Raw genomic sequence first — 21289 nt, 5'->3', positions numbered from 1 at the left:
TATGGAGGAGCTGAGGACTGAAACTGGGCCCACAAGGGGTGCTTGGCCATTGAGGACTTCCTGTGTAGGGAGATGGGGATCCCTACCATTTTTTTAAGGTTCTTTATATCCAATTTATTTTATTTTATTTTTTTTTTTTATTTTTTTTACAGGAACAGAGAGAGAGGGATAGATAGGGACAGACAGGGACGGAGAGAGATGAGAAGCATCAATCATTAGTTTCTCGTTGCGACACCTTAGTTCATTGATTGCTTTCTCATATGTGCCTTGACCACGGGCCTTCAGCAGACAGAGTGACCCCTTGCTCAAGCCAGTGACCTTGGGTCCAAGCTGGTGAGCTTTTTGCTCAAGCCAGATGAGCCTATGCTCAAGCTGGCAACCTCTGGGTCTCAAACCTGGGTCTTCCGCATCCCAGTCCTACGCTCTATCCACAGGCTCCAATTTATTTTTTTAATCCCTACCCTTCTTTTCTATTATTTGAAAAACGGTTACCTACACATTGTTCATGTTTCTAGTGAATCGAATGTTTATATTTGAAACTTCAATTTCTCATAATTTATTCCATTTTAGTAAAATTCTCTACACATTTCTTTTTTGTAAGTGGGTAGCTACGTTTTTAAAAAAAATGATTTTACTATGGAAAATTAGAAAATACAGAAAGGCCTCAAAGCTGGGTTTTTTTGTTTAGTTTTTGTTTTCATTTCTGTTGACTCTGCAGTGAGCAGAGGAGATTATATTTTCGCTTTAAGTTACCTGCCCCCCCCATCTTTGCAGCCACGTTGTCAAAACAAACTTTTAAAAAGTTGCTCTCTCTAAGTTTGCTGGGTGTTTCCAATATTCTCTCATTAGTTCATCCTCAGTCAACCAGGTGTGGCCCACCTAACCTGGTGCTGCGGTTGGAGCCCAGAGCTCTCTCCTGCCAGTGATTTTATGAATCGATCTGCTCCAGACTCCCTCCCCCAGATGTTGTCAATATATAGAACCAGTGTGGCTCAGCAGCGGCCTGGGGGCCCACTTGAAGGAGTAGGTGGACCTCGGTGTGGGTGACGTGGTCACTGCCAGCTGCAGGTGATCTCTGCGCCTGGGCTTGGGCACGCCCCACCCACGCGCGCTGCCTGCCAAAGGCAACTGCAGAGTCCGGCCGTCCGGCCCGGATTCCGGAGCCTTTCCCTTCGCGGCCGGGTCAGTGAGGTTGGATTGTGCTGGCTCAGAAAGCCACTTCCTGCCGCGACCGGAGCCGGCCGTCGCTGTGAAAGTAGCCCCCTGGGGAAGGAAGTGGCTTTGGGTTGTTTATTTTGGCTGCGGGCTAGCAGACGGCGCCGGCGGCCGTGCGTACCCGGCGTTCGTTGAGCGGGGCTGGGGAGCCGGCCGACCTCGGGGCCTTGGGGCGGCTGAGCGCCGAAACGCTCCGGACCGGCGGAGAGGGTGCCGGGGCTGCGCAGGGGGGCGCGGTAACGGCCCAGAAGACCCAGGGGGACGGGGTGGTCCCAGCTGTACATCCGAGGAGCAGGGTGCAGGAGGAAGGGGATTAAAGTGTGCCCGCCTCTGGGATGCTCCGGTGAAGAAAGGGCAGGGGAGCCAGCCGGGACTGCCTCGGAGCTGATGGTGCCGGTTTGGCCAGAGGTTAGAGCAAGATCCATACTGTCGGGGGGGGCATCGGCTCTCTGCCTTCATCTTGCAAAATGGGTCCTAGGAAAGGACAGGCGGAAAAGATTGTGATGTTTTCAGTCAAAGACTAGAAAAGTGAGGGGGGCTGGTGTGTGTGTGTGTGTGTGTGTGATCAAACCCCATTAAATCCAAGTGAAGGCCAAGGCAGGTGAGGATTTGTATTCCAGAGAGCTCCAGGGGCCAGCAGAACTGAGCCAGCACCACCGGGGAGACCCCCGGACCGGACAGAGCCTGAGGAGGATGAAAGTTGCCTTTCTGAGTCTGAATTTTCACTCCCTAGCATTCCCATCACATTGCCCTTCTCTTGCATTTACTAAGTAGAGGTGACAAGCCCACCCTCAACCTACTTCTGCTGGAGTTTGCTTTAACGTCTTCCTAGAACACAGCATATCACATTTGCAAAACATTCATTTTAAGCGGGGTGAAGAGCATCTCTAGAAATAAAGGGTAAAGGGAGCTCACCACAACTGGAGAGGGAGACACTGCATACACACAAGGGTGTGACAGTAGCAGAGGCCAGATATGGCCATTCGTTCGGGTTAGTCACAGGCACTTTAAGCAATGAAGGGCTGTTTGTCCTGGCTGAAATGGAGGGGCTTTGGGGGAGGGGGGCAGGTAGAGAGAAGCCCACAACAGCCTAGGATTTTGGTGGGGATATTGCAGAGTTGGGCAGGAGTATTGGGCCTCAATGCCATGTGACTCGCCTGCCTTTGATAGAAAGGATGCCACCCCTCCCCCCATATACAGGTCCCCTATGTGTGCATAGACATGAACACAGCCTTTAACAGAGCTGATGCAGGGTGGGGTAACGAGTCCCCAGGTCTGGCCCCTCAGCAAGGCGGGGCTGGCAGCTTCTGCTGACTCAGGGACATTTCCAGGCCTGGCCTCAGGGCCAGGCTGCTCATTGAAAACAGCTGCTCCTCTTGGCTGGCAGCCCTGTGGGCGGCCCTTGACTCTCCCTGGGATGACCCCTTGCCTCTGCATGGCCTTGGGAGGGGTGGCTGACTTCGGGAGAGGCTCAGCGGCTGGAGGCCACTCTACCATACCCTGGGTGGGAGCAAATTAGTCAATCCCCACGGCTCCCCAGCTGGGTCCCCAGCCTTTGCTCCTGCTGTTCCCCCCCAGCTTGGAACACCCAGCTAGTCCTGGTCTTTGTGCCTTTCAGGGTTTTGTTTGACATGCCTCTCATTCAGCAGATACTTGCTGAGAGTGTGCTGCATGCCAGGAACTGTGCTAGAATGAACTTCTCTGCGTTGCTTTCAGCATGATGTCTTCAACTTGTAATGGAGAGCAGCCGTTTTATCCGAGGTCAGACCTCTGGCTGCCTCTGCTGTTGGTCTGAGTCCGGGAAAGCTGCAGGGACAGCTGAGAGCTTTGCTCCTGAGAGACAGCCAGACAGCCTCTGCGTTCAGCCTAGGGACCGCGCCAAAGCATTGCATGTTCCTTACAGCAGATGGGAAAGGAAAGGAGGCAACAGTGACCATCAACGGGCAAGGAGGAGACATGTCCCTCAGTGTAGAGCAAATAGCTTTAAAACCCAGTTCCCTCTGAACACAGGAACAAATTTCCAGGATGGTGACCTGGATGTCTGAGAAGCAGGAAGTGTGGTCTACACATCAGAAAGTTCCTGTCACACTTCAGTTATCTCAAAAACCCGTTTCTAGCCATCCCCCCACCCCCAGTTGTGCAGTATAAATTAGACCTGTTTTGCATACTTAATGTGTTGCTTATAACTTTTTCATGATGGCTGTCTGAGTTCTACCCTTCAATTTCATTGTAAATGTCATAAAGGTATATGGTCTGGTTTTCCTGTAGTACTACAGTGCTTGTCATCTGCACTAGTGAGAGAGCCTCTGGAAGAGCAGCTGGAAGGGTGATTAGGAGGATGGAGTGGGGTCCAGCCTCAGAGCACCTCATCCAGCATGGCCCAGAGGCTGCAGCAGGCCCAGGAAGCTCATTACTGATTTGAAGGTCAGAGAGCATCCTGGAACAGTGGCCTCCAGGGGAGTAAGGAAAAGGAGCCAGTGTTCCAGTTTGGGAGAGAGGCTCTGGCTCCAAGACATGGGGTTGTGTGTTTATCAGTATTCTTTCGGTTAAAAGGACAGAACCCAATGTAAACAAGCTCAGGAAAAATGAAAGAAAGAAAGAAAAGGGAATGTGGCTGCAAATGATCAGAATGAAGGAAGAGCCATGGGGACTGGATGGTCAGTACCACTAGGACTCACTTTCTCGCCTTCCATCTCGGTGTCTCTTTCTGTATTACCCCCATTCTTGCCTGTAGCAGAAAGGTCTTATGGTAGGAAACATGGCCATTGGCAGCCCCAGTTTAGCATTCTAAACAGAGAGAGAAAACTTCATGTATTTCAGGGGAATACCTAGATCAGCCCTGTTTGAGTTTGTGTCCAATCACTGTAGTAGGGGGGGATGGACACGCTTTTTTTGTGTGTGTGTGTATCAGAGACAGAGATTTACAGAATGAGGGACAGATAGGGACAGAAAGATAGGAAGGGAGAGAGATGAGAAGCATCAATTCTTTGTTGTGGCACCTTAGTTGTTCATTGATTGCTTTCTCATATGTGCCTTGACCAGGGGGCTACAGCAGACTGAGTGACCCCTTGCTCAAGCCAGCTCAAGCTGGTGAGCCTTGCTCAAACCAGATGAGCCCATGCTCAAGCCAGCAACCTCGGAATTTCTAACCTGGGCCCTCCACGTCCCAGTCCGATGCACTACCCACTGCTCCACCACCTGGTCAGGTGACACACTTTTCTTTTTAAGAGATTTTCCCCCCATTGATTTGAGAGATAGTGAGAGACAGAGAGAAGCACTGACTCATTGTTCCACCTAGTTGTGCACTCACTCATTGGTTGCTTCTTGTATATCCCTTGACTGGGCATTGAACAATCTATCTGGGAAGGTTCGGACACCACTCTATCCAAAGAATCATCTGGCCAGGGAAGGATGAACACTCTTAAATGGCCAAGAGTGAGCTTTTTTTTTTAAAATTTTTTTAAATTTTATTTTATTTATTCATTTTTAGAGAGGAGAGAGAGAGAGAGAGACAGAGAGAGGAGAGAGAGAGAGACAGAGAGAAAGAAGGGGGGAGGAGCTGGAAGCATCAACTCCCATATGTGCCTTGACCAGGCAAGCCCAGGGTTTTGAACCGGCAACCTCAGCATTTCCAGGTCGATGCTTTATCCACTGCGCCACCACAGGTCAGGCCCAAGAGTGAGCTTTGTTACTCACTCACATAGCCAGAGATATAGGAAAACTCTTTTTTTTTTTTAGGGTTTTATTTATTGGTTTTAGAAAAGAGAGGAGGCCCTGGCCGGTTGGCTCAGCGGTAGAGCGTCGGCCTGGCGTGCGGGGGACCCGGGTTCGATTCCCGGCCAGGGCACATGGGAGAAGCGCCCATTTGCTTCTCCACCCCCACCCCCCCTTCCTCTCTGTCTCTCTCTTCCCCTCCCGCAGCCAAGGCTCCATTGGAGCAAAGATGGCCCAGGCGCTGGGGATGGCTCCTTGGCCTCTGCCCCAGGCGCTAGAGTGGCTCTGGTCGCAGCAGAGCGACGCCCGGAGGGGCAAAGCATCGCCCCCTGGTGGGCAGAGCATCGCCCCTGGTGGGCGTGCCGGGTGGATCCCGGTCAGGCGCATGCGGGAGTCTGTCTGACTGTCTCTCCCCGTTTCCAGCTTCAGAAAAATACAAAAAAAAAAAAAAAGAGAGAGGAAAAGAGAAGGGGCTGGGGGTAAGAGTAGGAAGCATAGTAATCACCACCACCACCACCCCGTGTCTGCTTTGACCAGGCAAGCTCGGGGTTTTGAACTGGCGACCTCAGCATTCCAGGTCGACTCTTTATCCACAGCACCACCACAGGTCAGGCTGTACAGGAGAATTCTTTGTGAACAAGAAGGGCATGAGAAGTTTTCTGGGCAGACAAAACAGTCAATGAGGCAGTCATAGAGTGTATTTTCTTTTTCTTTTTTTCTTTTTTCTTTTTTCTTCTACAGAGTGTATTTTCATATTTTCCATGCAGAACCTAGCAGCTACCAGACCATATGGTGATAGGAGCAGGACTATGTCTGTACTGCTCACCAGGATACCTGGCACCATACCTGCCTGACACCTATGAAATTCTCAGTAAAGATTTGTTGAATGAATGGATGACATCAAGTTGGTGTTCAATGCAGTTTCCTGCCTGGTTTCTCTCATTTATTCACTCACTGACTGGTGTGGTTGTCAACAAAATTCAAGAAGTTATCTTTGTCCTTGGTGAGGACCACACCAAGATCCTAGTGAGTGGCATTGCCACCTGGTGCTCTCAGGCATGCGGGTAAAGCCGGGAGGACCGTCTCAGGATGGGGGCCCACTTTGCGCCCACTCTGCTGCTCCGCGTGGGCTTGCTGAAAGCACAGATGCAAAGCACAGTCCTGGAAATGCCTCCATTCCTTTCGCTTTCCCCTTAGTGAATTGAGCTCAGCCAAAGCTCTTCTTCCTCCATTGGGCCCTGGAGAAACAGCTTCCTCTAGACTTTGGGCGGAAAATGCTCTTCCAGAGCCCACCAGCATCCAGCTTGGCAGAGTCCCTGGGGACCATGTTCGTGAATTCCCCCAGCCTCTTTGATCTGTACCTTCCCTGCAGACCTTGCCTCTGCTCCCAGATTCCTCGTCCTTTTCTCATTTGCTGCCAAAACAGTTCTGTGACCTGCATTCTTCACCTCCTGCCTCCTCCAGATCCTCTGTGTCTTCGGGGGTCTCCCTGCCCTTGGAAGGCACAGCTCCCTCCAGCGCTTCCCAGACACCTGGATTTTAAAGGGCTTCTTTGCCCTGTGTCCTGCTGTGTCCAAACGCACTGTCCTCTAAACAGACGATGTTGTGTGTTTTCTTGAGGCCCCAGTGTTGCCGGGGACATGCTGTGCACGTAGCAGGCACTCCAGGAAGATATGTGTATTTGAACCCAGAACGTCTGAGGAGGGAGGGGACTTGCAACTGTCATGCTGCAGAGGAGGAAACTGAGGTGCTACGATTGGGCACCCTAATCTCCCTTTCTGGGCCTCAGATTCCTCGTTTGTCAAGTGAGAGGACAGTGGCCTGATTCTGGGATTGCCTCTTCTGACTGACATGGGTCCCTTTCAGACCCTTTATTTATTGATTTTTTAAAATTTAATATTTTTTTTAGAAAGAAGAGAGAAGCCTGACCTGTGGTGGCGCAGTGGATAAAGCGTTGGCCTGGAACACTAAGGTCGCTGGTTAGAAACCCTGGGCTTGCTTGGTCAAGGCACATATGGGAGTTGATGCTTCCTGCTCCTCCCCCCTTCTCTCTCTCTGTCCCCTCTCAAAAAAATGAATAAATAAATAAATAAATAAACATTAGGAAGAGGAGAGAGAGAGAAAGAGAAAGAGAGAGAGAGACAGGAAGGGGGAAAAGAGGAGCAGGGAGCATCAACTTTTAGTAGTTGTTTCTTGAATGTGCCTTGATGGGGCAAGCCCAGGGATTCTAACTGATGACCTCAGCATTCCAGGTCGATGCTCTATCCACTGAGCCACCGCAGGTCAGGCCCCTTTCAGACCCTTTATTTGCCATTTGTTACGATTGCACAGCCCCGCTGGAATCACTGAACCAATGTGTGGGTTTTCTGGTCGAGGAGGATGGGATGACACTGTCACCCAGGGCTGCTGTGGGCTCCTGTGATGTTTGGGCTGTATTGTCCAGTTCTATCTCTGAGAAGCATTTATAAAAGCAAGCACTATTTGCTCCCTTTTCCGGTCCCAGGCCCTTTCCCTACCCCCTGCTGAGGGCCACTTTCTGTTCCAATTTACTGTCTTCGCTGGAGTGGAGTTTCTGAAAACCAAATACCCAGACCCTGGGGAAAGAACAAACAATTATATTTATTGACTTTACAGAAAAGAGCGGCGGTGGGTGGGGGGAGAGAATTATCAACTCATAGTTGCTTCACTTTAGTTGTTCATTGGTTGCTTGTCATATGTGCCTTGACTAGGCAAGCCCAGAATTTCAAACTGACAACCTCAGCATTCCAGGTTGATGCTTTATCCACTGTGCCACCACAGGTCAGGCTCTTTTTTTCATTTTAAATTTACTCACTGAGTTTGGATTGAGGAAAAGAGAAAGACAAACAGACGGAGACGTTTATCTGTTCCTGTATATGCCCTGACTGGGGATTGAACGCACAACCTTTGTATTTTGGGACGATGCTCTAACCCAGTGGTCCCCAACCTTTTTTGGGCCACGGACTGGTTTAATGTTAGAAAATATTTTCATGGACCGGCCTTTAGGGTGGGATGGATAAATGTATCACGTGACTGAGTCAAGCGTCAAGAGTGAGTCTTAGCCTGACCAGGCGGTGGCGCAGTGGATAAAGCATTGGACTGGGATGCAGAGGACCCAGGTTCGAGGTCGCCAGATTGAGGACGGGCTCATCTGGTTTGAGCAAAAGCCCACCAGCTTGAACCCAAGGTTGCTGGCTCGAGCAAGGGGTTACTCGGTCTGCTGAAGGCCTGCGGTCAAGGCACATATGAGAAAGCAATCAATGAACAACTAAGGTGTTGCAACACACAGTGAAAAACTAATGATTGATGCTTCTCATCTCTCTCCGTTCCTGTCTGTCTGTCCCTGTCTATCCCTCTCTCTCTCTGGAAAAAAAAAAAAAAAAAGAGTGAGTCTTAGATGGATGTAACAGAGGGAATCTGGTCATTTTTTAAAAAATAAAATATCGTTCAGACTTAAATATAAATAATACAGAAATAATGTAAGTTATTTATTCTTTCTCTGCGGCCTGGTCCGTGGCCCGGAGGTTGGGGACCACTGCTCTAACCAACCAAGCTATCAGGTCAGGGCTGGACATAAAAATTCTTAACTAGCCTGACCTGCGGTGGCGCAGTGATAAAGCATCAACCTGGAACGCTGAGGTTGCCAGTTTGAAACCCTGGGCTTGCTTGGTCAAGGCACATATGGGAGTTGATGCTTCCTGCTTCTCCCCTGTTCTTTCTCTCTCTCTCTTCCCTCTCTAAAATAAATAAATAAAATCTTTAAAAAAATTTCTTAACTAGCCCTGACCAGGCATTGGCGCAGTGGATAGAGCATCAGACTGGGATGCAGAGGACTCAGGTTTGAAACCCCGAGGTCGCTGGCTTGAGCAAGGTGTCACTTACTCTGCTGTAGCCCCCTGGTCAAAGCACATAGGAGAAAGCAGTCAATGAACAACTAAGGTGCCACAACAAAGACTTGATGCTTCTCATCCCTCTCCATTCCTGCCTCTCCCTATCTCTGTCACTAAATAAATAAATAAATAAATAAATAAATAAACAAACAAAATAACTGACTAACTTAACTAAAAACCAGTCATGGCAGGCAGTCTCATTTAGGCCTTGACAAAGGTCAATCTTTACCTTACGTAAACCTGTCTGTTGTCTTTTTTGCATCTAAGATAACACCTTTTTTTGGGGGGGGGGTTAAAGATTTTATTTATTCATTATAGAGGGGGGGGAGAGAGAGAGAGAGAGAGAGAGAGAAGGGAGGAGGAGCAAGGAGCATCAACTCCCATATGTGCCTTGACCAGGCAAGCCCAGGGTTTTGAACCGGCAACCTCAGCATTTCCAGGTTGACTCTTTATCCACTGCGCCACCACAGGTCAGGCTAAGATAACACCTTTGAAATGTCAGAATAATCTTTTTTTCAGACCCCTCAGAATACTGTGCAAGACCACTGTTATTTTTTCTTGCCCCCATACTATCACTCTCTGCTGTAAATGCTAATTGTTGACTATCCTATACTCTCTAATGTAAAAGAAATGTGTGTCTCTCATGTTTACTGTAGAGCCAGAAGCCACGGCCAGGGCCACTATCACAGCAGCCTGGCCAGTGCAGGTTCGCATTGGATTCGGACAGTTGGTAAAGAAACAGCAGAGCCAAAAACTGATGGGCCATAGTCTTTAATTCTAGCTTGCACCCGGCGGGCAAGTAAAAATACACACTCTGGGCTCCAAAACCCAATCACATTCAGTGCTCACAAAGCCACTGACTTATCCGAGTTTCCTAGAATCAAAGGTTTCTAGCTCACCAGACTTATTCACCTCTGTTCCCTATCTCCTTCCTTATCCCAGATACAAACTCTACACAAACTGGCATCTCACTCAGCACTCCACCATCTTGGCTGCTTCTCCTGGCCTCCTCCACGTGGCCTTTCTCTGCTCTCTCTTCTAATGATAATCTCAGGAACCAAGAGTGCAAGCTCCCGCTCCGTCCCCATTTTATAGTGTAGAAATCCAAACTCTTAATCCAATATACAAAATAGGGAAGTCTCTAATACAAAGTCACTTCTCTGAGGCATGATTGGATTGTACTGCCCCACATCAAAAGGGTGGGAAAGGTTTAATCCCAAAACCAAGCCCCAGGCTACAACGATCCTGCCTGCCCCCAGCACACATTAATATCACATGGGCAATGGCCTCCACGTGAGCAACATTATCTTTTACAAAGTGAGCATAATACATTTTATCTGCCCAACATTTACTCTTTATCTAGCCTCAGAGGCCCCCCCTCCTTTGCCCCCCCCCCCCCGCCTTAATCTAACATCAATGGATTTTATGTAACCCTCATTTGATTCTAACATATAAAATAAGCTGCAAAATTTCCATCCTCTGGAGCATTTTCTAAGTCCAATGAGATTTGGATTCCTGGCAATTGTGGTCAGTTTGGCTCGAATAAACTCAAAGATTTTCTACAGGTTTGAAATTTCTTATGTTGACACAGTCTAACTCTCTGGCCAAGAGTGCTGGTAGACTAAGGATAAAATATAAAACACAATAGTTTGAGAGTAATCAAAAACAGACAGATGGTGGGGAAGAAACAGTCTTTGAAAGAAAAGAAGCAGGTGAAGTGAGTGGCCCATTGAAGCATCTCTTTTCCCCTAAGAGTGCTGCCTCTTATGAGGTGTCAACGTAAGAATGTCCAAACCTGTAGAGAATTTTTATTTTTATTTTTGTATATTTCCGAAGTTAGAAGCAGAGAGCAGACAGACTCCCACAGCACCCAACCGGGATCCACTCAGTGTGCTCTCCAGGGGCGATGCTCTGCCCATCTGGGAGTTGCTCTGTTGCAGCTAGAGCCATTCTAGTACCTGAGGTGGAGGCCATGGAGCCATCCTCATTGCCCGGGCCAACTTTGCTCCATGGAGCCTTGGCTGCAGGAGGGGAAGAGAGAGATAGAGAGAAAGGAGAGGGTGAGGGGTGGAGAAGCAGATGGGTGCTTCTCCTGTGTGCCCTGGCCGGGAATTGAACCCAGGACTTCTGTGCACCAGTCCGACACTCTGTGGCTGAGCCAAACGGTCGAGGCTGTAGAGAATTTTTATAAAAATTTATTTGTGGCGCAGTGGATAGAGCATCGACCTGGAATGCTGAGGTCACTGGTTTGAAACCCTAGACTTGTCTAATTAAGACACATATGAGAAGCAACTACTATGAGTTGATGCTTCCTCACCCCTCTTCTCTCTCCTCTCTCAAAAAAAATCAATAAATAAAATCTTTAAAAAAATTATTATTTTTTTACAGGGACAGAGAGTCAGAGAGAGGGATAGATAGGGACAGACAGACAGAACTGGAGAGAGATGAGAAACATCAATCTTCAGTTTTTCGTTGCAACACCTTAGTTGTTCATTGATTGCTTTCTCATATGTGCCTTGACCGCGGGCCTTCAGCAGACCGAGTAACCCCTTGCTTGAGCCAGCGGCCTTGGGATCAAGCTGGTGAGCTTTTTGCTCAAGCCAGATGAGTCCGCGCTCAAGCTGGCAACCTAAGGATCTCGAACCTGGGTCCTCTGCATCCCGTTCGACGCTCTATCCACTGCGCCACCTCCTGGTCAGGCAAAAAAAAAAATTTTTATTTGCCCCTGCCTGATAGCTCGGCTGGTTAGAGCAGTGGTTTTCAATCTTTTTACACTTGGGGACCGATGAAAAGAAAATTATTTCAGGGACTGCTAAAACAGAAATCAACCTGAGCATAATTGAATTCGACTAAGATCATTGGGTCTATAATCTTCATACAACATCAGGGTGGTTAACTCTTTCGTGGACCAGCATTTGAAAAACATCAAGTTAGAGCATTGTCCAGATAGGTAAAGGTTGCAGACACATAGAGTAACAGACCAGTGTTTCTAACTTTTTCTCTTTCCCTTTCTCTCTCTTTCTAAAATCAATAAATTTTTAAAATTTCATTTGTGCTAAACAGAGGATACACTTGGAAGCAAGATCTCAAGACCGAGAAAAATGCTTCCAAGAAATGACAGATTGCTTGCTGCCTTTATGCATTTGGAATTAAGGAGGGAATGTAAGGAAGGTTACAGGAAGGTGGAAGAAAGCAAAGCAGGGATTGGATTATGGGATAGCTAATAAGATTATGCTTTCTCAAGGGTAGTGTGGAAAGAGCCATTTCAAAGTTGTGTTGAGCTATCAGTGGTAGTCAACCTGGTCCTTACTGCCCATTAGTGGGCGTTCTAGCTTTCATGGTAGGTGGTAGTGGAGCAACCAAAGTATAAATAAAAAGATAGAATTAACTATAGTAAGTTGTTTTATAAAGATTTTTTCTGCCAAACAGCGAAAATCCAACATAAAGTACTTGGTAAGTAATTATTATTATATGCTTTAACTTGCTGTAACTCTGCTTTATAAATTTTATAAAGTAAAGTTACTTTCCTACTTCATAAATCACCATTACTGTGGAACCGGTGGGCGGTTAGAAAATTTACTACTAACAGAGATATAAAAGTGGGTGCTAGGTATCAAAAGGTTGACTACCCCTGATCTAGATGCACAGAAACAATGGACAGGGCTTGTTTAAGGCAAAGATAAGCCTTTTACTAAAGCATTTATTTGCCTGGGGTGTGACTACCCAGCTAGCAATTTATGATCAGATCACCACCCTGTGAGGTTACACTGGAAGCCCTTTTTCATCCACAGAGGAGCTCTATTAAACAAAGTGGTAATTTTGGCCCAGGCCGGGTCGCTCTGTTGGTTAGAGTGTCATCCCAATATGCCAAGGTTGTGAGTTCAATTCCTAGTCAGGGCACATACAAGAAGCAACAGATGAATGCATAGATAAGTGGAATGACAAATCAATGTTTCTCTCTAAAATCAATCAAGAAATAAAAAAGAAAGTGGCAGTTTTATTGGTCAGAGATTGAGGCTCCCAGAAAAGCTAAAAATCAAGAGGGAAGATTCTGGAGAGGAAGGAGCCCTACAGATGTCCCCTACAAATTTTCCTCCAGTTCTTGGTAACTGCTAAACTGCACATGGGCATTTTAAACTGTGAAGCTTTAAGGAACCCAGGAAGAAACGGGAACTGGCAGGCAGAGGTTTTCCTTGCTGCCTGATGCTGAGGCAACAGTTTGGAATTAAATCCCACCAAGTTAGAGGGGTTTATTCATAGCCCCAAGGTTTTCCTTTGAAACTGCAGAAGGGACTCACCTTATTATTAAACCCAAGGCAAAGGGCCACACCCTAGGACTAAAGGCAAAACCAACACAACTGCACCTTAGCAAAGCGTAAAACCAAGCCTCTGCAGGATCAAGGTGATTCAGCAGTAATTTAACTGCCTGCCAGAACAAAACTCAACATTCATTTTAGGAAGATAAACTCATTCTCCCTGAAATACATCATCCACAAGGTCCCATATAGAATTTAAAAATCCAGATTCCTTACATTATTTACAATGTCCAGTTTATAATAAAAATTATTAGACATGCAGGTAGCAGGAAAAGGTGACCCATAGTAAAAAAAAATAGTAGAGGCAAACAACTCAGATGTTGAACAAAATATGGGATAGAGATAAATGTCAACAGAATTACAATCAGGTGATACACTAGAGTATGCTGCTTTCAAATAAGAGGTGATGGAGGGCTTCTCTACAGATGTTGACTTTTTTTTGAAATGTGAAATGCCAGGCACTGGAAATAGCCAGAGGTGGCTTTAACTAAAGTGACTGTGAGTCAAATAAGTTTGCAAATAGATATGTTTGCTCACTTATAATTTGCATGGGGTGTGGGAGACAGGCTGTAAGCAGGCCAGGGTCCTTATAGCCTAAGGCTTAGTTTTAAGACTAAGCTTGTCTCCACACCCTTGACTGTTGCATGGTAGGGGATGGTGCACTCTCATGAGGAATCCCATTATGCCTCAGATAAACAGAGACTTCCTTGTTTGTATATTGGATTAAAGGTTTTGATTTCTACACTATAAAATGAGGCAGAGGAGCCCATGCTAGAGAGCAGAGAAAGGCCACGTGGAGGAGAAGAGAAGCAGCCAAGATGGTGAAGTGCTAAAGGAGAAGCCAATTTATGCAGAGTTTGTGCAGAGAGAAGGAGATGGGGAACAGAGGTGAATAAGGCTGGTGAGGTAGAAATCTTTGATTAGAGGAAACTTGGGTAAGTCAGTGGCTTTGGGAGCCCTGAATGGAAAGGGAAGTGTTTTCCCATTGTGTGTATTTCTTGCTTGCCGGGTGCAAGCTAGGATAAAGATGATGGCCCACCAGTTCTTGGCTCTGTTGTTTCATTACGTCTGTCCAAATCAAATGTGAACCTATATGGGCCAGGTGGCTATGATGGTGGCCGTGGCTACTGGCTTTATAGCGACCAATTTTTTTACAATGAAAAAGAGGACAAAAATAAATTGAAGAAAACAATATGGTAAATAAAAGAAACATTTTATTCATTGCAACAGTAATACACTATAATATGATAAATGCATAATAAAAACATTTGTAATATTTTATATTGTAATTATGCTTACATGCCTATTAAATTTTAATAATTGTAAGAGAAAAGTACTCATTTAGATACAGATACATCACATCACACGCAATGGATCGCCTCTATTGATCGAATACAGACATTTACAGATTAGTCTTCCAATATCAAAAAGGAGGGTATGTAGGAGAATACTTTTCAAGGGAGGATGAAACTTAACAAAAGAAGGACTGTCCTCCCTAAAGGAGGACGATTGGTCACCTTACTTTAATGGTGGGCCCACTGGGCGCGTACCCTGGGCCCCGACTTTTGAAGGGCCTCACAAAACTCCAACTTTACACTTTTTTCTAATGACACCAAGTTTGGCTACATATGTGCAATTTTAACATTAATAATACATAACATTTTTTTATGTATTTAAAAATATGGTTAACATGTATTTTTATTTTTTGTCTTTTTCTTTTAAGGGGCCCAGTATTTTCTTCTGTGCCCAGGGCCTCAATCGACCTTAATCCACCTCTGGAAATAGCGCAAAGGCTCTGAGGCAGGAAAGTCAGGCCTGTTCAAGGAAGGGCAAGGAGGTCAGTGTGAGTTGAGCCAGGGGGAGAGTATGATCTGGTAGACCGGCATGCAGGACCAGACCATGTAGGATCTGGAGGCTCAGAGTAAAGAGTTAGAATTTTATTTGAAGAATGCTGAACTGCCTTTGAAGGACTTTAAACAAGAGAGAAACAATACCCGACTTAGGGTGTTTTGTTTGTTTGTTTTTTTACTATGTGTGAGGCTTTCATTTCAAATAGTTTAAAGCCAATTGCTTTTTTTAAAGCTATGTATACATTTTTTACTCTTTTCCTACTGTATTATTATTTTTCTCATAATTTGTCAATTCTTTTATAGATGCTCTTTTTATATTAGGGACTTAACTATTTGCCTCTAATTTATATATATATATATATATATATATATATATATATATATATATATGTATTTTCTTCTCATCTGAATTTTGACTTTTTTATGGCATTTTTCTTTCCATGATAAAAAAAACTTTCAATGAGTTGACAGAATAATTAATTGAATTAAGAATATCCAAACTGGCCTTGGCCGGTTGGCTCAGTGGTTGAGTGTTGACCCAGCGTGTGGAAGTCCTGGGTTTGATTCCAGGTCAGGGCACACAGAGAGGTGACATCTGCTTCTCCCCCCACCTCCTTCTCTTTCTCTCCACCCCCCTCCCCCTTCTCCTGCAACCGTGGCTTGATTCGAGGTCATTGGTTCCAGGCACTGAGTATGGTTCCATCAAGTCTCTGCCTCAGGCGCTAAAAATGAGCTCCGTTGCAAGCATGGTCCCAGATGGGCAGAGCATCAGCCCCAGAAGGGGGTTGCCAGGTGGATCCTGGTCAGGGTGCATGCAGGAGTTTGTCTCTGTATCTCCCTTCCCCTCATTTAAAAAAAAAAAAAAAATCTAAACCTGTAAAGAATTTTTGTATGAATTTATCTGAGCCAAATTAAGAAATTGAGGACAATGCCAGGAAGCAAGATCTCAGGTACCCAGGAGAATGACGGTTGTGCAGTTTGTTTGTTTTTAATGCACTTGGGATTAGGAAGGAATGTAAGCAAAATTACATGAGGATGGGAAAAAGCAAAATGGGGTCTGAAAAAGAGATACTTCAAAGGTGCGTTTATCTAGATGCACAGAAACAAGAGGCAGGGTTTGCTTAAGGCAAGGATAAACCTTTTACTAAAAAAGTTAAATGCCTGAGGCATGATCTGCTCAGTTAGGAATTTATGATCAGATCACCTGTGAAGTTACTTTGGGTTTATTACAGTGCTTCTTTTTGGTCCATACAGTTCATCACTGTTTTCTTTTTGACCTTCAACACTCCAATATATTTCTTTCATTTAAAAAAAAATTTTTTATTGGCCTGACCTGTGGTGGCGCAGTGGATAAAGCGTCGACCTGGAAATGCTGAGGTCGCCGGTTCGAAACCCTGGGCTTGCCTGGTCAAGGCACATATGGGAGTTGATGCTTCCAGCTCCTCCCCCCCTTCTCTCTCTCTGTCTCTCCCTCTCCTCTCTAAAATGAATAAATAAATAAATAAAAAATTAAAAAAAAAAAAAAAATTTTTATTACAGCCTGACCTGTGGTGGCGCAGTGGATAAAGCATTGACCTGGAATGCTGAGGTCGCCGGTTCAAAACTCTGGGCTTGCCTGGTCAAGGCACATATGGGAGTTGATGCTTCCTGCTCCTCCCCCACTTCTCTATCTCTCTCTCTCTGCCTCTCTTCTCTAAAATGAATAAATTAAAAAAAAATTTTTATTGATTGATTATACAGAGAGAGGAGGGGAGGCATAGAATGAGAAGTATCAACTCATAGTTGTTTCACTTTAGTTGTTCATTGATTGCTGGTATGTGTCTTGACCCGGCAAGCCCAGGGCTTCAAACGAGTGACCTCAGTTTTTCAGGCCAACACTTTATCTACTGTACCACCACAGGCCATGCTCCAATGTTATTTTTGAGAGAATTTTAGGACTTATTTACATCTTTAAAAGATCATCTGGATAGCCATGGTGAATGGACTATAGATGCATGACAAGGCCAGCATGGAAGAACAGAAAAAATTTGGGGTTTAGACTCAGAAGACTGGGTGGGACCAAGTTACAGCTCCACCTCTGACTGCCTCTGACTTTTGTCAAATATTTTTGTCATCTGTTGGTCAAATAAGTTTGTAAATATGATGTATATGTTTGCTCGCTTATAGTTTGCATTGAGTGTGGGAGACAAGCTGTAAGCAGGCAAAGTTCCTATAGCCTAAGGCAGGGGTCAGGAGCCAGATGTGGCTCTTTTGATGGCTGCATCTGGCTTGCAGACACATCTTTAATAAAAAAATAATAATAACGTTAAAAATATAAAACATTCTCATGTATTACAATCCATTCATTTCCTACCACTCATGTTCATGGTTGCAGGTAGCTGGAGCCAATCACAGCTGTCCTCCGGGACAACGCCAAATTTTTTTTTTTTTTTTTAAACCAAATTTTTATTGGATAATACCTAATGTACATGGGTCATAGTGAGGTCAGGAAGTAAACTTCCCTCCTTTTAATCAAGTATTCAGCTAGCTAATTGCAGAAACCCTTTTGACGAAGAAGGTGGCTAAAAGAAAAAAAGATGAGGAGTATCATACTTTTCAGCAGGAATGGACAGAGGAATTCGCCTTTGTGGAGAGAGCAGGTTCTGCAGTGTGTCTAATATGCAATGATAAAATTGCATCGATGAAACGGTCAAATATAAAGTGGCACTTCCACACACACCATACTACCTTTGCATCAAAATACCCCAGCGGGGAACAGCAGGAAGAAAGCATGTCAAGAGCTACTGTGCAGAGTGCAAGCTAGTCAGCAGCAACTCTGTGTTTGGACCCAACAAGATGACTGGAATTCAGCTAGCTTTGCTGGTGTTTTAGCAATTGTGAGAAACAGGAAAGCCATTCACAGATGGGGAGTATGCCAAAACATTCATGCTTGATGTTGCCAATGAACTTTTTGACGACTTTTTGGATAAAGATAAGATAATCAAACAAATAAAAGACATGCCTCTGTTGGCAAGAACTGTTCACGATCGGACCATCATGATGGCAAATCAAATTGAGGCAACACAAGTGAAGGACATAAATGCAGCACCATTCTTTTCTCTCACTTTGGATGAGACAAAGATGTAAGCCATTTATCCCAGTTCAGTGTGATTGCAAGGTATGCTGTCGGTGACACACTACGTTAGGAAAGTCTTGCTGTTTTGCCTATGAAAGAGACAACAAGAGGGGAGGATTTATTCAAGTCTTTCACTGAGTTCGCTAAAGAAAAAAATCTACCGGTGGATAAACTTATTTTGGTGTGTACTGATGGTGCTCCGTGCATGGTGGGGAAAACAGAGGATTCGTAGCGCTTCTTCGTGAGCATGAAAAGAGACCCATCCTAAGTTTTCACTGCATCCTACATCAGGTGGCGCTTTGTGCTCAGATGTGTGGCAAGCAGCTTGGTGAGGTGATGTCGCTGGTCATTCGGGTGGTCAACTTTATTGTTGCCTGAGCTTTAAATGATCACTAGTTTAAAACACTGCTGGATGAAGTTGGAAATAATTATTCTGGTCTGCTTCTGCACAGCAATGTGTGTTGGTTGTCAAGAGGGAAGGTGCTCAGCCGTTTCGCGGCTTGTCTGAGCGAAATCCGGACTTTTCTTGAAATGAAAAACGTTGAGCATCCTGAGTTAGCTAACACTGAGTGACTCCTGAAGTTCTATTAATATTATCTCATGGATATGACTGAACATCTGAACCAGCTCAATGTGAAAATGCAAGGTGTTAGAAATAGTTTTATCCTTTCAACAAGCAGTGTTTGCATTTGAAAACAAGCTGGAACTCTTCATAGCTGACATTGAAACAGGTCGTTTACTACACTTTGAAAAACTGGGTGAGTTTAAAGATGCATGCACAGCAAGTGGCCCTGCTCAACATCTTGGTCTCCAGCAGCCAGCGGGCTTCACATCTAATCTCCTGCAGTCATTCAAAGTGCGCTTTGGAGAATTTCGTGAGTGCACTTGTCTTTTTAAGTTCATCACCCATCTACATGAGTGTGCAGTGGACAACGCTGACCTGAGTTACATCCCCGGTGTCTCCATCAGAGATTTTGAGCAACAAGCTGCTGACCTAAAGGCTTCAGACATGTGGGTGAATAAGTTCAAGTCATTGAATGAAGATTTGGAAAGACTTGCACGACAGCAAGCAGAGTTGGCAAGCAAACACAAGTGGGGAGAAATGAAAAAACTTCAACCCACGGACCAGCTGATTGTCAAAACTTGGAATGCGCTTCCTGTCACATACCACATACTGCAGCGTGTGAGTATTGCTGTACTGACAATGTTTGGCTCTACGTATGCATGTGAGCAGTCTTTCTCACATCTAAAGAACGTTAAGACCAACCTATGGTCACGTTTAACGGATGAAAGTCTCAATGCCTGCATGAAGCTAAATCTCACCACGTATCAACCAGACTACAAAGTCATCAGCAAAACCATGCAGCACCAGAAGTTGCATTAATGGTAAGAAGTACTTTATTCATCATTGGTTAGCCACAGCATAACAACGTTATTAAAAAGAATTCAGAGACTTATTGTACTTTTTTTTTTTTTTTAATTTAATTTTATTTTTTTTCATTTTTCTGAAGCTGGAAACAGGGAGAGACAGTCAGACAGACTCCCGCATGCGCCCGACCGGGATCCACCCGGCACGCCCACCATGGGGCGAAGCTCTGCCCACCAGAGGGCGATGCTCTGCCCATCCTGGGCGTCGCCATGTTGCGACCAGAGCCACTCTAGCGCCTGAGGCAGAGGCCACAGAGCCATCCCCAGCGCCCGGGCCATCTTTGCTCCAATGGAGCCTTGGCTGTGGGAGGGGAAGAGAGAGACAGAGAGGAAAGCGCGGCGGAGGGGTGGAGAAGCAAATGTGCGCTTCTCCTGTGTGCCCTGGCCGGGAATCGAACCCGGGTCCTCCGCACGCTAGGCCGATGCTCTACCGCTGAGCCAACCGGCCAGGGCCACTTATTGTACTTTAAAAATGTTGGTCTTACATAAAATGCACACATTTACTTGTATTTAGTGTTAAACATATTGTATGGCTCTCACGGAATTACATTTTAAAATATGTGGCATTCATGGCTCTCTCAGCCAAAAAGGTTCCCGATCCCTGGCCTAAGGCTTAGTTTTAAGACTAAGCCTTTCTCATCTTTTTAATACTAATATCTTTTCAACTTCCTTCTAATATGAAGATCTTCTCAAAACTAAGCTTTTCCCCACAACCTTGACTGTTGCGTGATAGGGGTGGTGCACTCTTATGAGAAATCTCATTTATGCCTCAGATAAGTGGCTTTGTATCAGAGACTTCCTTATTTGTATATTGGCTTAAAGGCTTTAATATTCTACACTTTTAAAATAAAGCAGACCGGGGGCTTTCTTGCTTGGTTCCTGCCATCAGCATTGCAGAGGAGAAGCAGCCAAGATGGTGGAGTGCTGAAGGAGAAGCCAGTATGTGCAGAGTTTGTGCAGGGAGAAGGAGATGGGGAACATAGGTGAATAAGGCTGGAGGGGCCTTTGATTCTAGGAAAACTCAGATAAATCAGTGGCTTTGGGAGCCCAGAATGGAAAGGGAAGTGTTTTCCTGCTGTGTGTATTTCTTGCCTGCTGGGTGCAAGCTAGGATTAAAGGTAATGGCCCATCAGTTCTTGGCTCCGTTGTTTTATTACCGTCTGTCCAAATTAAATACCAACCTCCACGGGTCAGGTGGCTCTGATGGTGGCCGCGACTACTGGCTTTACACCACCCTTTAGGCAATTGACTAATAATAAACTAACAATAGCAATAATAATAATCATCATATACAGTGCTCTTACTGTGTACCAGACCCTGTTCCAAACACTTGGCATGTATTATCTCATTTAACCTTTACAACAGTCTTAAGGTGTGGAAACTGAATCAGAGAGAAGTTAAGCAACTTGCCCACGCGATGCATTAAGTGGCAGATCTGGGATTTGAACCCTAGCATTTAGGCAGGGGTCCCCAAACTTTTTACACAGGGGGCCAGTTCACTGTCCCTCAGACCGTTGGAGGGCCCCACATACAGTGCTCCTCTCACTGACCACCAATGAAAGAGGTGCCCCTTCCGGAAGTGCGGAAGTACGGTAGGGGCGGATAAATGGCCTCGGGGGGCCACATGCAGCCTGCAGGCCGTTGTTTGGGGACGCCTGAGATAGAGTCATGCTTTCAAGGTATGAAAATTATCTGGAGGAGCTAATGGAGACTGGGGTGTGCTGGATGTGTGTGCTAAGTTGG

General features: G+C 45.6%; 1 protein-coding gene across 2 annotated transcripts in view; it reads left to right on the top strand.

Annotated features, from left to right (window-relative positions):
• The window catches only part of MRC2 (mannose receptor C-type 2), a 67611-nt gene that overhangs the window by 21304 nt on the left and 25018 nt on the right, over positions 1-21289 (top strand). The window lies entirely within an intron of this gene.

This window comes from Saccopteryx bilineata, chromosome 2 (genome assembly GCF_036850765.1).
Source record: "Saccopteryx bilineata isolate mSacBil1 chromosome 2, mSacBil1_pri_phased_curated, whole genome shotgun sequence".
Classification (NCBI taxonomy): domain Eukaryota; kingdom Metazoa; phylum Chordata; class Mammalia; order Chiroptera; family Emballonuridae; genus Saccopteryx; species Saccopteryx bilineata.
Note: the sequence above shows the minus strand (reverse complement) of the source record. Positions and strands in the feature narration are given on the sequence as shown.